At 33.1% G+C, this 16,775-nt stretch overlaps 1 protein-coding gene across 3 annotated transcripts in view; it reads right to left on the bottom strand.

Moving 5' to 3' along the window:
• Positions 1–16,775, bottom strand: part of LOC106614858 (beta-1,4-glucuronyltransferase 1) — a 270,214-nt gene that overhangs the window by 227,180 nt on the left and 26,259 nt on the right. For all 3 annotated transcript variants that reach the window (XM_036371026.2, XM_036371023.2, XM_036371024.2), the window contains exon 3: positions 8,167–8,210. The gene's annotated coding sequence lies outside the window, so the exon portion shown is untranslated. The remainder of the gene's footprint in view (positions 1–8,166; positions 8,211–16,775) is intronic.

Genomic DNA, 16,775 nt, shown 5'->3' on the forward strand with positions numbered 1-16,775 from the left:
AAAACCTCTCGAACGCAGACCACTGTCAAAGTTCAGGAGGTCCGACGTTCAGCAATTGGAAAAAGAGGGACGGCCAGATTAAAATCCTACAGAAAAATATGTGAACAGAGAGATTTGTTGCTGATGTTAAAGATCACTAATAAAAATTGGAAAACAATGAAAATGAAAGAAAACGCGAAATTGAAACGTCTATAATGAACTTTTTTGTGATGCCATGCTTAGTAGTACTAATTTTCAATTGAAAATTATACAAAAACATTTATTAATTGAGAGCTAATACATTTATTCTTTTGATTAAGTATTGAAAGCTCAAAATAGTTTATGCATATATTTAAGGGATACATGTATAATAATATTTAATCTTAATAAATGTTGGGTATTTAATTTAAATAACCACTGCCTGTTAAACGTTTAACGCAACCTTTTTCCGAACTCCCATTAGAAGTTCCTTTCAAAAAAATATTTTACATCAAACAAATTACAGAGTGCTTGGAACCGAAAAAGGTTAGCTAACCTCAAATTTTGTGGAAGAAACAAATTTTTTGTTAAAGATAATCGCAATAAACCGTTTTTAACCCATAAAAATTCAATCAACCCCTCCTTTTCCCGTCCACAGATTATTATTTAATTATTTTTTCTTTCATTTCGGTCTTTTATCTTTCTTTTCCAATAGAAGACATGCAATATCGGAACCAATTACAACACTCTTTGTTGAAGAATACATAATTCTCTCAACCTTTTATAGATTCAGTGCAAAGAAATGCATAAGGCAAGCTTTCATAGACTACAGTATAAGCTGCTTTATCATCCAGCATATTTTCCATATTTAACGTACGGTACAACGTTATGATCTTTACCTCATTTATCTAAATTTCTGGAAGTAGCAGTTGAGGAATTGGTCTAAGTGACTTGAATTAAATATTATTTAGAAAACGCAAAAAAATCTGCGGAAATATTAGCGATTTCGTCTAGAGGAAAACAAAGAATATCATAATTGTGAATCAAAAAATGTGAAAACTCAGCGTCAAAACAAATTTTTTCATAAAACAATTAAGTTTACCTTGGATCTACCACGAACTTATGTAGATCTAGATAAACAGAGATTAAATAAAACTAAGCGATTTTGAATAGTGTGCTTATAGGCAGAATAACGAACTTATCTCAACTGCAATAACTACTAAAGCCAAAAATGTTCGAAAAACTATCTTTTGAAAAATTATTTTGTTTGCTTCCTTTCAATCAGCTAAATGCAATTGTTTTAATTTATCTTTGCATTTCATTTTCATCTATGATTTCCACAATAATGCACACATATTTATTACAAATATTGTTTCCCTTTTTAACTGCAGTAAAATACTGCCGTTGACCGATGCAAAAATTCTGTATGCTGTTGTGGTTTGCTAAAGAGAAATAAATATATATTTTTTACATTAAAAAACAATAATAGCAAAAACCTAACGCCACAATAGCATTTTTAGATTTCACTCAAAGCAGCAGACGCGCCAATGGGCAAACAACAACAAGCAAAGCAAACCACAAAAAATTGCAGACACATAAATCATAAAATATTGAAACTGATAAGTATAGAGGTTAGAGGAGTGAAGGCTTATGTATTTTTTTTTATCGAAATGCAGTGATTTGTGGGAAAAGCCTGTGGAAAAAATATCCATCGTTAGATGTGCTTGTATGTGAGTTTTGAAATATTCCGCAATTGCAGCCATCACTCGGATTGAAACTTCGTTAGTTTGTGCAGGTCTTTAATATTTTATATGCATTTATATAATATATACATACGTATATACATGTTTTTTTCTGGTGCCGGTGAACACCTAATATTTTGTGCGTTCAAGCGTTTCAATGTTATTTTTATGATGAAATTTTAGAATTTTTATAGCATAATATTTTTATAGCTAAAGTGGGAAAAAATATTGTGAAATTGATAATAAAATAGGAAATCTGTCAAAGTGAACCAGAAAGAGTTACTAAATCACCCGTCGCTTAGAACAACCTCTCCAAAAAGGAGAAACCTACGAGTTTAGTTATGCTTCCAAAGGACTGATATATTTTGTGATTTCTACTTAAAAACTACTTTCTATATTTCAAAACGTTTTTATAATTTTTGAGTTTTTCCAAACCTAAATTGAACCCATAATTTGACCAACAGTCATATATAGATATACTTGTATATCATACAGAAAAAATACCTAAAAAGATCCGAAAAATAATCATTCTCTATTCTGATTACCATTATTTCAGTTCCAGTCTGCTTATTTCATTAGTACTTCCAAATGACCCTTTGAGACATACCGATGTTACATAAAAATGCCCTAACATAACCTATAACTGGACAGCACAATAGTCAACCACAACAGCCGAGCAAATTTCCGAAGCTTAGATATATGTCGTCCCGAAAAATGCTTAGAAAAACTGAAATATTTTCATCGTCAATTCTGATTACCGTTACTTCACATTATATGGGGGAAAGAACAGAATCGGTCTGTTCTTTCCTTCCCAATTGATTATTTCTTAAAAAGGACTCTTAAAAATATCCCATAATTATATAACATTATCACAGATCTAACCCATAATGCAACCTTTAACTGGATGACATACGCACAACTAATATTATAATAGTCAAACAAAGCAGTCCACAAAATTCCCCAAGCATATATATATGTCATCCCAAAAAATTGCTAGAAAAACCGAAAAATTTTCATCGTCGAATCTGATTATTTCAGATTATAAGAGTAAATGGACAGAATCGGTCAATTCCAATATGGCTGTTTCATTAATTCTTTCATGGAACCTTTTGGTCTGACCTGATCTAACATAACGTAACCTCTAACTGGATGACATATCCACAACCAACAGTAAAATAGTTAAGAACAACGGTTGAGCAACTTTATCAAAAAAGTATTTTCTATATAGAAAAAAGTTCCAAGAAAACCGAAACCTATTCATCTATTAATACTGACTACCGATACTTCAGGGTTTTTGGACAGAATCGGTCTGTTCCAGTATGTTTATTTCATTATTTCTTCCAAAAGACCCCTACCGTTATGTATACTGTAGTTCTATAAAATGTCAATGATCTAACTTAACCTATAATCAAATGACATAAAAAATCTTTATTAAAAGATATAATATAAAATAACCCAAAATATATGCTCACTCAACCTAATCTAATCTCAACTAAAATAAGGGGAATACTCCAGGTTCAAATATTTAGTACGGGTTATTATTTTTTAAAACCTTATACTAAATCAAAACCATCAATAAATATCCGAAACCAATCCTAGACCAAGAAATGAATAACCATATATAACTAAAAAAGATGAACCGATTTAGTTTATTTTAAACACAATAAATCTACAACATTTTCAACTCAAATCATGAAAGTAATTCCACTCAACTCATAGAAGTTCAATAAATTTCATGATATCTGAAAGAATAAGTCTAACTTATGAACTTGTATTTTACTTTTAACTTAAAACTACGGAAATATATTTAGTTATCGAAAATCATGCAATATTATATTTCTTTAGCGAGCTATAGTAACTGTCAAATAACTTCAAAGTGGAATGTTTCGATTCCACAGGCTAACTTCGCAAAACGGAGAAACTACTTTTTTACTCATAGCTCAAGATCTCGAAAAAAAAGGTTTGGTCCAAGTCCAATAAAAAAAATAATTCTTGCCGTATACTGTAATCCTACTATATATTTAGCAAAATTTATAATAAAAAGTAGCCAATAATTTTCTGCCAAAAAAATAGTATTTAAAATTATAGAAAACACCTAAATCATTGAGGTTCTAATACAAAAAATTTTAACTCCAAAACAAGCACTGAAAGTTTTGTTGAGTAATCCACGTCAGTGTCGTAATGAGCTGTCAGTTTTGTCAGTCAATGTCTAAGTATATTTATTTCATAATATTTATATCTTGCGCGTCAAAACTGCGGATATTTACCTGTATATATCTACAATATACTTTAATGTATGTATAAATATATACAAGTACAGTGTGTCCATTGTTTTTGTGCTAAAAAGTAATTTTTTTCCGTTGCCATATTTCCCAATTACTGCAAATGCCTGGACAGCCACGAACAATTACTTTATTTTTTATATTTATACTCCCGCAACATGTTGCTAGAGAGTATAATAGTTTTGTTCACCAAACGGCTGTTTATCTCACCTTAAACTAATCGAGTTAGATAGGGTTATATACATATAAATGATCAGGTTGAAGAGACGAGTTGAAATCCGGGTGACTGTCTGTCTTTCCAGCTGACTTTACACCGTTCCGGTTGATCAAAATGTGATATTTTAATGAAATTTAGTGGGTAAGTTTTCTTAAAAGTTATGTGGTTTGACGATAAATTAGAATGTAATTAGTATGTACCTTGGCTTAAACCTCTAACCTTTATATATAATATAATGGATTCCGATTCTCTGGTTGACGTTTTCCACATAAGCTTATAACATAAAATTTAACCACTTTGGTCGCGTTAATATCACATTAATACATATGAATACCATTTGACTTTACGAGAATATAAAATGTTTGGTTACATCCGAACTTAGCCCCTCCCTAATTGTTTATATTATTTGTATTATTTTTTTTTTTTGTTATTTCAAATTTGTGCTTTTGTATTTGCTTTGCTAAATAAGAAAATTCATTGCACATCATTCACTTTAATTACTTTTGTGGAAAATTATGGCACATTTAAATGTCTTAAAAATGATTTAGCAGTTTTTCATTGTAAAGCTTTACAAGCCTTTGCTCAGAGAAATAATATATGTATCTGTATACACGATAATTATATAATTTAGAAAACGTTAAAACAGAAAATATATCAACATAATTATAATTTATGTTAAAGATTAAATAAAAAACTGTATGTGATTTTAGTTTTAAAAGACTTTTTCAAGAATTACTAGATAAAATATAGATTTATTAATGTTCTTGAAACATTCTGTCAATGTACATAATCAAGAATAAAAAGAAAAACAATCTGTATATAAGCTTGTCTATTAAGACTTTCAATATTTATTAAACTTACAAAAACAACATTTTATTTTTTTTTACAACTTAAATAGTTATGAGACAAAAATGACAGCCTGCTACTAGAATTCCGCAAAGCCCCAAAAGCAGAACATAACATCAAAAATAGTTGTGTGAATATCCCAAATGGTGATTTGACACGGATTTTATCCGAGTGAAATCTAATATTTCGATGATCTAACCCTATATGGTTCGGTAAGTAGTAAGTACAATAGTAAACCCCAAAACCTCGTTATTCAAATCATCAAAATGATTACTATAAATTGTTTACTTGTATTGTTGCCTCGACTTGTCAAAGTTCTTTTCCATTATTAGTCAAAATCCTATGTTATATACTTGAAGAAATATTATTTAGGCATTAATTAAATTTAAAATAAAGAGCTTGTTTACGTTGGATTCGTTTTTGGGGTAAAAACCACGACTTCAGAGGCGTTTGCAAAAAAAAAACAACTTGGGAAATAATGGACACCGTAATATATATTATATGTATGTATAGATATATAAATCTATTAGACGCTGGAGTGGGTGTGAGATCAAAACAAGAAAAAACGTTAACTTTGGTTGTACCGAATCAAGAACCCTCTTTACAAATGAAGAAGTTTCCATACAAGAACGTTCATTTTGTATGACAGCTATATAAACTTTATTTTGACCGTTCAGTTTGTATGGCAGCTAAACGCTTTAGTGGTCCGATATCGGCGTTTCCGACAGATGAGCAGAACATTTTTTTATACCATGAACAGGGTATATTAATTTTGCCATAACGTTTGTAACATCCCGATGGAGACTTTATAAATTACAAAAGATCAACGTGGCGAGATGAGTCGATTTAGCCATGTCCGTTTGTCTGTCTGTATATCCCCAAAGTAGTCAGTTTTTGAAATATCGATCTGAAATTTTACACTCGGCTTGTTTTCCCTAAGAAACTGCTCATTGGGCGGAACCGTCAATATCGGGCTACAATATGATATGACTTTCATACAGACTGATCGATCAAAATCAAGTTTTTGTATAAAAAACTTTTTTGTTTGACAATATATTTTTACGAAATTTGGCACAGATTATTTTCCAATGCAGGGCTAAAATCACGGACCATATTGTTAAATCGGAAGACTATAGCATATAGCTGCCATACAAACTGATCGACCAAAGTGAAGGTCTCATATAGAAAACTTTTTTATTTGACCAGATATCTTCACGAGCTATAGATGTATTCACGATGTAGATATTAATTAATATGATCCATTGTTCAACTTGTATACAAGATTTTGCATACATTTAGTTTTTATACTCTCGCAACCTGTTGCTACAGAGTATAATAGTTTTGTTCACCTAACGGTTGTTTGTATCACCTAAAATTAATCGAGTTAGATATAGGGTTATATATATATAAATGATCAGGATGAAGAGACGAGTTGAAATCCGGGTGACTGTCTGTCCGTCCGTCCGTCTGTCCGTCCGTCCGTCTGTCCGTCCGTCCGTCTGTCCGTCTGTCCGTCCGTCCGTCCGTGCAAGCTCTAACTTGAGTAAAAATTGAGATATCTTTATGAAACTTGGTAGACATGTTTCATGGTACCGTGAGACGGTTGGTATTGCAGATGGGCGTAATCGGACCACAGCCACGCCCACAAAACGCCATTAATCAAAAACAAATAACTTGCCATAACTAAGCTCCGCAATAAGATACAAGACTGTTATTTGGTACACAGGATCACATTAGGGAGAGGCATCTGCAGTTAAAATTTTTTTTAAAAAGTGGGCGTGGTCCCGCCTCTAATAGGTTTAATGTGCATATCTCCTAAACCGCTAATGCTATAATAACAAAATTCACTGGAAGCAAATGTTTTTAGCACTTCTATTGACGGTGTGAAAATAGTTGAAATCGGGTGGCAACTCCGCCCACTCCCCATATAACGGTACTGTTAAAAACTACTAAAAGCGCGATAAATCAAGCACTAAACACGCCAGAGACATTAAATTTTATCTCTGAGATTGTATAAGATGACTTTATAGGAACCGCGTTCAAAATTAGACAGTGGGCGTGGCACAGCCCACTTTTAGGTGAAAACCCATATCTTGAGATCTGCTTAACCGATTTCAACCAAATTCGGTACATAACGTTCTTTTCATGTTTCTATGTCATAGTGCGAAAATGGGCGAAATCGGACTACAACCACGCTTACTTCCCATGTAACACCATTTTCAATTCCATCTGATTCTTTCACATTCCACTATGCAAATCAGGTAAAAATGATTATATCGGGGTAAAACTTTGCGTGAATAATGCAATTAAAGTATGCCACCTTGCGGCCAAAAATTGTCTAAATCGAACCAAAACTATTCAAACCCCTAAGTACTAAATATGTGGACCCCAGTGCCTATAGTTGACCTTCTACCGAAAATATCAGTCAATCCACAAAGAAATCTCAAACGAGTATACCATTTGACCTTGCGAGAGTATAAAATGTTCGGTTACATCCGAACTTAGCCCTTCCTTACTTGTTATGTTATAATTTTTCCAAATGTAAAAGTTCAAAACTAAAATCCATTTATTAAATACAGTCTACCTATTTATAAATAAATGTATTCGACTATGATTTTGAGTTAATTTAAGAATATTTCTAGTATATTGACGTTTATTTTTTCATTACTACAAAATATCGAGACTGGCAACCCTGCGTTGCAAGAGAGCAATCAGGTACTCATTTCTACGTGAAAAATCCAATTTTCGCGGATATCCTACCGTACGGTCTGTTGAAGCGGACGGTAGAAACGGTGGTGACTGTTCATTTACATTGCGTTCTCATAAGATAGGTCGTATCAGCTGATTCGGTCAACGGTTTTGCGACGGTGAAAGCATAATAGTTTACTATTTATTTCTAATTATCAGACAGATATATGCATATCACGCTTCCGATTGCTTGATAAAGTATTTAGTTTCATAGATTTTGTAGGAAATTAAATGCTGACTGAACAAAATCAAGGTAAAAGTCTTCATGAAAGATTTCATTGCCGTATTAAGTAACTTTAATTCGACTGAACATTTTTTTTCTCGCAACTAATTTAATTTCATCGAATTTCATTTATAATACATAATAACATACCTTTATGCAAATTCGAAGAAATTTTCGTTCACAAGCGTTGAAATCTGCAATAAATAATTTTAAATATAAGTTCTAGTTGTTTTTGTGTTGAAAAACCTTTCATATAATAATTTGTATGATGAAATATAATCACCGGATATATAATAAAATAAATTAGTTAATATGTTTGTTTGTGTATATGTGTATTTCAACATCAATTGTTGTCTTTAAAATTACCATTGAAGCTTTCACAATGACGACTTAGGCAAATAATTTATTGAATGCATAGAGCTAATAGCAATACAAGCACGGATACTAACAAACATATGTACTTACGTACATATCTCAGGCAACAAAAAAAAGAATTGTAAATCAACGATTAAATGAGGACGTTTGTTATTGCATATTTACTGCGCTAATATCTTTTTATGAATGAAAATGTTGCTTGAATGTATGTGTGTAAAATGCACTGTATGCAATTCACATGACAATAAAAACAGAAATTATAAATAAATTACAATGGCACAATCAAACAAAGGCACTTATCGTCAGCTACACACACACACACATGCATATATTACTTGTCAATATGAGTATGTATGAGTGTTTGTGTCTAGTTTTAACGCTAATCTAAGCGTTTTGCTGGAAATGGATGTAATTCATCCATTCAAACTTCGAGAGAACCATAAAATTATGCATATATACATACAATCATGTAAATATGTAATAAACATACAAATACATATGTAAACATTAATATAATATATAAATATATGCATACATACATATATATATAATGATATTATTATTCTTGTCTTTTTATCAAACAATCGATTTATAAGTAATTTGTCATTATTTGTTTACACAATTAATGATTGCTTATAAAAGTGGGCTAACGGCATTGTTATGCAAAATAATTCGACCAAATGGTGACACGCAATTTATTAACAGAATGACATTTATCGGAAGGTTCTGCAGATATAGTGATTAATGACTGTCAGAGGAACAATTTTATCATTTCACTGGGGTTAAGTTTACAGAGAAAATATATGTATATAAATCGATATCTACATATACATACGTACATATATACATATATAACAAATAAATCGTTAACTTCGGCTACAACGAAGTTATAATACCCTTCACAGGTGTAGTTTTTAAACATAAAAGGGTGTACATAAATCTTTATCTTGATTTTGATCGATCAGTTTGTATGCCGGGTAAAAGCTATAGTGGTCCGATCTGAACAAAATGTTCGGAGATTGCAGCGAAGGCTCTGGTAATATGCCAAATTTCGTAAATATATTTCGTCATTGATCGTTCAGTTTGCATGGCAGCTACATGATATAGTGGGCCGATATCGGATTAAAATGTAAAATTCCAATCGTAAATATCGGATTGATAAATACAAAAAATATCATCCCAACTTTACAGTTAAAAATTAAAATATTTGGCCAGCAACCCGCAAAAGTAGTTGGCAACCCTACATTGTATTTATTTTATTAAATACAATAATAAAACATAAGAATCGTTTTTTATATTCGAAGTATTTCATTTTTTACAAAACAATAAATTTTTGGCAACCTGATTACGAAAAAGTAGTATGTATTCCAACTGTTGTAACATCTGAAAGTTTTCGAAAATTATGTTTTCTAGCAGCCCTCACTATATGGTAGATAGAGAATGTCAAAGCTCCGGTCGTATACAGATACTTTCATAAAATTTCAACAAATATTTAAATAGTTTTACGGACCTTATATTCTCGGAAAAAATCTAAACTTATAATTATGAGCCTGTAAGACTCAGATTGAACCTGAAGGTATAAATACAACAGTGCTCAAAGATTTCATATCATTTTAAAGTATAGATCTTTTAATGTACTTTCTTACCCTTTTTCTCAATCAAACAGAAACTTACAGTTATATTAGATATTCCTGGGAAGTCCGACTACAATATTAATGTTTGGAATCTATTGTGATTCTAAAGTTCCAGAATTTCAGACAGTAATTACAAAACTCTATTATGAATACGTAAATATAAAGAAGAAACGATCAAAGTGGTTGACGACTACCGAATAATACTTTAATTAATAAGATCGTAGAATAGATAGTTAAGGATGCATAAAATACCCTAAGAATACCTAATACTTCTTTACGTACATTAGGGTACATTAAGTTTGCCACCAAGTTTGTAACATCCAAAAGGAAACGATCAGCGTGACGAGCTGAGGCGATTTAGCCATGTTCGTCTGTCTGTCTGTATATGCGCGAAATATCTCCTCAGTTTTTGAAATACACTATAGCATATAGCAATCATACAGCTCAATTAAAATCACATAATTGCCTGAACAAGTTCTTTTTTTGACAAGATATCTTTACGAAATTTGGCATAGATTACTATCAAAGGAAGCCCTATATTCTTCGGAGAGTCTATGGTTCTGGTCGATTCACTATAGCATAAAGCTGCCATACAAATTGCCCGATCAAAATGTCTTATTCAACGAGATTTATTTTCACGAATGAGTTATTGTCCTAAGCAGCGACACCGTTCAAAATTAAGACAACGATCTATTTTATTATTTTATGCTATAAGAAATGCACACGACAAAAACTCACCTACAAGGTCCGCCACTGCAGAGAAATGGAAATAATTACGAATAGATTTCGTATTAGAGGTTGAAGAAACATAACACAGTGGTATCAAATTGAATTAATGATTATAAAGGCTGTAAGGCAACTGCAGATACCAGCTTCTAGTTCTTTTATTTCTACGTCGATCGAATTTTCTGAATTGAGTTATTCACAAGACTTTGTACCGTACTAAGTAAGAGAATACGGTACTAGGAGTTCGTTTTACATGCAATCCATCAAAACTTAAAATTTCTCAATATATTATGAAAGATGAGTTATTTACTACAAGGAACTGAGGGAAAACATTTTTTTTTTTAAACTTCTTTAAAATTATGCTCTATTACAATACGTAAATTTTTTATAAAAAAAAAAATTTTTAAATAAATGTTTACTCTCTTCTATTGACCACTTTGTGCTAAGTATATTTATACAAGATAAGTACGCAAATCTAACTGCAGTCTCCATAATTCATGCCACAAAACAGCATAACTCAAATATTTACAAACTACTAAAAGCAAATATATAAGGTAAATATGTGTCTACAAGTAACTGCTGCAACAGATTCTTAAGAAACTCAAGCATACAACCTACGCTTTTCTCACATTTCTTTGGGCTAAAATGGGTAACCTAAATAATTCAACATTCAACCACGGCTAAGCAAATTTGCAAATAATGGAGGAATCTCAAACAATGCCAACCCAACATCCTATACAAGTGGATAAATGCATATGTATTAAGGTGGGCTAAAAATATATTTTTCAGTTTTTTCCTTAAATACCGTAGAAGTTCTAGAAAAGTTTGAGCTCTTAATATTAATATTTACTAGTGGCACATTGTGATTTTTGATTTCCCATAGCACAGAAATATTTTCATATTTTCTTTGAATGTTTGATACATTATTATATAATCGAAACTATTCTTGTATGAAATTTAACGATCTACGAAAAAGGTTTAATTTGATTTTTTGCTAAGTTGGCTAGTTCAAAAGTTATTCGAGGTCAAAGTCCAATCTTAAATCGTAAAAAAGAATTTCTATAATTCTTTAAATTTTGTCACAAAATATTGTGACTTTATCAGTATTTTCTTCGAATGATATTTTCACGGTATTCAAGGAAAAAAAATTAAATTTTTTTCTTTTTGTTCTGGCTCACTCTAATATGTATGTATGTCGATATGTATGTGGAAGCAACAACAAGTACCGGTAACTGAATAAAGCCGCTTTCAGATCAAGAGTTAGACAATAGCGTACCTAGAGACGAAGTTGGTGAAGAATTAGAATACAAATTAGTAGCGCTGTTATGAGAATGCCACTAACACCCGCTAGAGGAGATGTAAAAGAGTAAAGCGAAGCGAAGTGGGGAGGAAGCGAACGGGAAACTCATTGAAAATTCCATAAACGTAATTAGAACATGTAAATGTTGCAAAAAAAATCCCGGCATATTTGAATGGCTGACTGGCAGACGGATGGCTTGAGGAATGCAGAGCAGATGTGTGTATGTATTTGTGTGTGTGTGTGGTGTGTTTGCATACAAATATCACCAAAGAAATGATTGCTTAATGGCTTCGTTTGGCTCATGACTTTGCTGACGACGATTCTATGAATGAATTATTCGCCACTCTTTGAATACTTTGCCGCTTTTGCCTGCTACATTTGCTGTTGTTGTTATTGCTGTCGTGGTTTTTATCCAGTTGAAGCAGCAGCTTGTGGTACAAGTAGCACATAGAGCACTTGCGTTTCCATAGAAACATAGCGAAGAATTCGATAGTTTGCTACTGTGTGATATATGTGAGTATATACATATATATGTGTGTATGTCTGCATGTCTTTATGTATGTACGTCTTTATGTATGTACGTATGTATGAGTATGTCTCTAAGTACACTCTTGACCAACCATACTCTCCTTAGCATTTGTCATTCGTAAGCGCCGACGCTGCTTCCAGACGGGCAAACTTACATTTTTATTTCTTGTAACTCTCCAGTTACTTACATGTATACATAAACATACCACATATACATAATACATGTATTCAAACATACATATACCATATATTAAGGCAGCTCGATAAGTCGATGAAGTTTTACGAATGAGAAGTGTATTTTTGCATTCGAATCGCGATAAAGATAGAATTACAAATGTCAGGAAAAGAGTCTTTTAATACACACAAGTGAATATTTGACCATAACTGGCTTTATATAAAATTCATCATACATTAAACAACAACTTTCCGGTTTTTTAGAGAGAAAGTTCCGACTTTGGTGGCAACGACTACTTTTACTCACAAACACAACCAGAAACAAGAAAAAACGTTAACTTCGGTTGCACCGAAGCTATAATACCCTTCACAAAATACAAATGCTCCTTACAAGAACTTATTCCGATCGTTCAATTTGTATGGCAGCTATATGTATAATGATCTGATCTGAACAATTTCTACGGAGAATACATTGTTGCCTCAAACAATAACTCGTGCCTAATTTCGTGAAAATACCTCGTCAAATAAAAAGTTTTCTATGCAAGCACTTTACTCCGATAGTTCAGTTTGTATGGCAGCTATATGCTATAGTCATCCGATATCGGCCGTTCCGACAAATGAGCAGCTTCTTAGTGAAAAAGGGACAGGTGCAAAATTTTAGATCGATAGCTTAAAAACTGAGGGACTAGTTTATGTATATACAGACAGACGGACATGGCTTAATCAACTCAGCTCATCATTGGGTCTCCGAGGTTTCCTTCCGGGTGCTACAAACTTCACGGTAATTTTAATAGACCCTTTTCAGGGTATAAAAATGTTAACTTCGTCTGTACCAAAGCTACAATAGCATTTCTTATAACAAGGAAGCGTGTAAAAACATTTTTATTTTGATCGGTCAGTTTATATGGCAGCTATAAGCAATAGCAGTCCAATGGGAACAATTTGTTTGAAGATTGTACCGTTCACTTAGACACTAATAGGTATGCCAAACTTCGTGAGGATATCTTATGAAATAATAAATTTTCCATACAAGAACTTGAAGATTCGATTAGTTTGTACGGCATCCAATATCGGCGGTTCCGATCAATGAGCAAACTCTTGGAGAGAAAAAGACATATGAAAAATTTATATCGATATCTCAAAAACTGAGGGGCTAGTCTTAATATACGTGAATTCATAAAGAAGGGCAGACAGACAGTCGGCCATGGCCAAATCGACTCAACTCGTCAAGGCGATTTATATATGTATATACTTTAAAAAATCCCGAGGTTTCCTTGTGACATAATGTCTAAAAACACTTAAAATCAAAACATACAAATCTTCTAATACACCGTAGTGAATTTCCAAGCTTTACAGACCTCTTATCAAATTTATAGCTTATTGAGGGGTGGGTTAGGACTTTAACAATGGTTTGTTATGTAACTATTCTCGACTCTCACGAGAACGAATTTCCTTTTTCATTTTTTCCCGTGGTAGGTGCTCTTAAAAGACAAAACAAAAAAACCTTCGAAGATCTTCTAATCGATCAATCAAGGCTTTTTTACATAGGTTTAAGGACTTATAACTACAGATAAAGCACTAAGAGAAGCTTTTTCATTACTGACAATGTGGCACAAAAACCATCGGAAAAGTTTACTAAATAAGAATCCAGTAAGAAAGCAGTAGTTTCATTAGGATCAGACTCTCTTATATTGTAGAGTATTCAACCTGGTTTCAGCGGATGATATCAGGATACAGCCTCGACATTTCGAAAATCCCTAAAATAAGCAATCTCTTAAAATACTAAAAGAGGTGGAACTAGTAAATAATAAACCTTCTTGGTATTGCTAATAATAATATAGGTAAGCTTTACAAAGCAGCAACGACTGAGTACCTCTAGATTTAGTTAAAATTAATCTACCGTGGCGATTCTCTTCATTTAGCAAGACGAAGTGGCACTAATACCTATATCGGTCCTCAACCCTTTGAAATATTGCCATAAAATTCGTACTCGATTCAGACTTGGACGAGCTCCGACAGTTCAGTTTCGTGCATGGATATTATTGACAATTTCTAACGGAAAAACCTACTTTCGACGTAATTTTTATACTCTCGCAACCTGTTGCTACAGAGTATAATAGTTTTGTTCACCTAACGGTTGTTTGTATCACCTAAAACTAATCGAGTTAGATATAGGGTTATGTATATATAAATGATCAGGATGAAGAGACGAGTTGAAATCCGGGTGACGTCTGTCCGTCCGTCCGTCCGCCTGTGCAAGCTGCAACTTGAGTAAAAATTGAGATATATTTATGGAACTTGGTGGATATGTTTTTTGGTACCGGGAGACGGTTGGTATTGCAGATGGGCGTAATCGGACCACTGCTACGCCCACAAAACGCCATTAATCAAAAACAAATAACTTGCCATAACTAAGCTCCGCAATAAGATACAAGACTGTTATTTGGTACACAGGATCACATTAGGAAGGGGCATCTGCAGTTAAAACTTTTTTTTAAAAAGTAGGCGTGGTCCCGCCTCTAATAGGTTTAATGTGCATATCTCCTAAACCGCTAATGCTATAACAACGAAATTCACTAGAAGCAAATTCTTTCAGCACTTCTATTGACGGTGTGAAAATAGTTGAAATCGGGTGGCAACTCCGCCCACTCCCCATATAACGGTACTGTTAAAAACTACTAAAAGCGCGATAAATCAAGCACTAAACACGCCAGAGACATTAAATTTTATCTCTGAGATGGTATAAGATGACTTTATAGGAACCGCGTTCAAAATTAGACAGTGGGCGTGGTACAGCCCACTTTTAGGTGAAAACCCATATCTTGAGATCTGCTCAACCGATTTCAACCAAATTCGGTGCATAACGTTCTTTTCATGTTTCTATGTCATAGTGCAAAAATGGGCGAAATCGGACTACAACTACGCTTACTTCCGATGTAACACCATTTTCAATTCCATCTGATTCTTTCACTTTCCACTATGCAAATCAGGTAACAATGATTATATCGGGGTAAAACTTTGCGTGAATAATGCAATTAAAGTATGCCACCTTGCGGCCAAAAATTGTCTAAATCGAACCAAAACTGTTCAAACCCCTAAGTACTAAATATGTGGACCCCAGTGCCTATAGTTGACCTTCTACCGAAAATATCAGTCAATCCACAAAGAAATCTCAAACGAGTATACCATTTGACTTTGCGAGAGTATAAAATGTTCGGTTACATCCGAACTTAGCCCTTCCTTACTTGTTGTTTGTTGTTTTACGGACATTATCAAACTTCCCTTGTAATTTTGACGCACCTTGAAATGAATTTGTGTACCTAAATTGTTTAAATGCATATATGCGGTGATATTGGTGTGTTATATGCATTATTCAAGGTGTACTCGTATCTTTCGTATGTGCAAATATCTAATCGAATATCGCTCATACAAAATAAGTTGGCATGAAGTTGTTGCAGTGAGGCATATGTAAATACCTCATATACCTATGGGGAATCACGAGATCTGCCGCGGCGTTGGAAGTAGGGCAGTTGGGTAAATTTATTTATTGGTTGAGTTAGTAAGTAGTCTGTTAGAAGATAAGTAAATATTTGCATATGACTATGTAGCTGCATTTCTACAAACAGCTGTGGCAGTTGAAACTATTTACGGGCTTACTTAATAATCCAACTGCAGTGTTTACACTTTATAAGATGCGATTCTATTTACCTACTCTATGGATTTTGATGTTGTTCCTCGAGGTCCCTTCCGGGACCCTTCCGGGTTCATATTGGTCTTTTGTTCTTGTGAATAGTTGAGTTTTGAACCTAGATAGTAGTTTCGTACTACAAAAACATTCAACTATGGTGAATATGACTGTATGAATTCATTAGCTGTAAATAGAACAGCAAGCCAACAAAGAATAATCTGAGATCGTGAACGTCGATTTTTAAACCGAATCGGTTTGGACTTGCAAGCCGGTAATGTCTGGTTAAGTTTTGACCACCTGTCCTACATACTACCGAGCTTTGTTATGGTGAAAG

Source organism: Bactrocera oleae, chromosome 3 (assembly GCF_042242935.1).
Source record: "Bactrocera oleae isolate idBacOlea1 chromosome 3, idBacOlea1, whole genome shotgun sequence".
Lineage (NCBI taxonomy): Eukaryota > Metazoa > Arthropoda > Insecta > Diptera > Tephritidae > Bactrocera > Bactrocera oleae.